Below are 869 nucleotides of genomic sequence, written 5' to 3'. Positions count from 1 at the left end.
ACACACAACAGTCTCTAGACTCTACAGTCTGGAGTTTACAGAGAACGGTGCGAAAAACAAAGAATATCCAGTGAACAGCAGTTCTGTGGGCAAAAGTACCCCGTTAATGAGAGAGGTCAGAGGAGAATGGGCAGACTGGCTCAAGCTGACAGGAAGGCAACAGTAACCCAAATAACCACATGTTCCTACAGTGGTGTGCAGAAGAGCATCTCTGAATGTACAGCATGTTGAACTTTGAAGTAAATGGGTTACAGAGGCAGAAGACCATGAACATACATTTAGTGGCCACTTTATTAGATACAGGAGGTACCTAATAGATGGCCACCAAATGTATTTCTGATTAAGTATTTGTCAAACTCCAAAAATATATGCATATTGAAATATTTTTAAATTTCAAGAACAGTAATGTAGCCACATTGGGTGTGGCTGAGGAGGTGACTTTTCCAGATCATAATTTTCAGTGGCTTGAGCTCGCAATTGGCTTGAGTAGCAACATAGCAGGTGAAATGGATCATAGTAACTTCTCAGCAGCAGATGCAGGTGTAGGTCCTAAGTTAGTTTAATTTGGCACAGACCCAACTTTGTTTAAAGTCCACTTCCTTAATAAATGCTCAAAATGACCAATATGCCTATTCTAGAAACTTCTATGACATAATCTATTCCCATATAGAAGCATATGGGGAATATTAGGGACAGCTACCTAATTACCCATTCCAATTTAAAAGGGAAATTCATTTCAATGATCACGCCCATGGACATATTATTAAAATACAGTTTGTAAATGCAAGCCTTCTAAATAAGAAGTAAATTCAAATGGAGCCATCTCAACACTCCACCACTGGATTAAAAGAAATAGAAACTTTAGTTTT

This window comes from Mobula birostris, chromosome 5 (assembly GCF_030028105.1).
Source record: "Mobula birostris isolate sMobBir1 chromosome 5, sMobBir1.hap1, whole genome shotgun sequence".
Classification (NCBI taxonomy): domain Eukaryota; kingdom Metazoa; phylum Chordata; class Chondrichthyes; order Myliobatiformes; family Myliobatidae; genus Mobula; species Mobula birostris.
The sequence above is the reverse complement of the archived record's forward strand: the minus strand, read 5'-3'. Positions refer to the sequence as shown.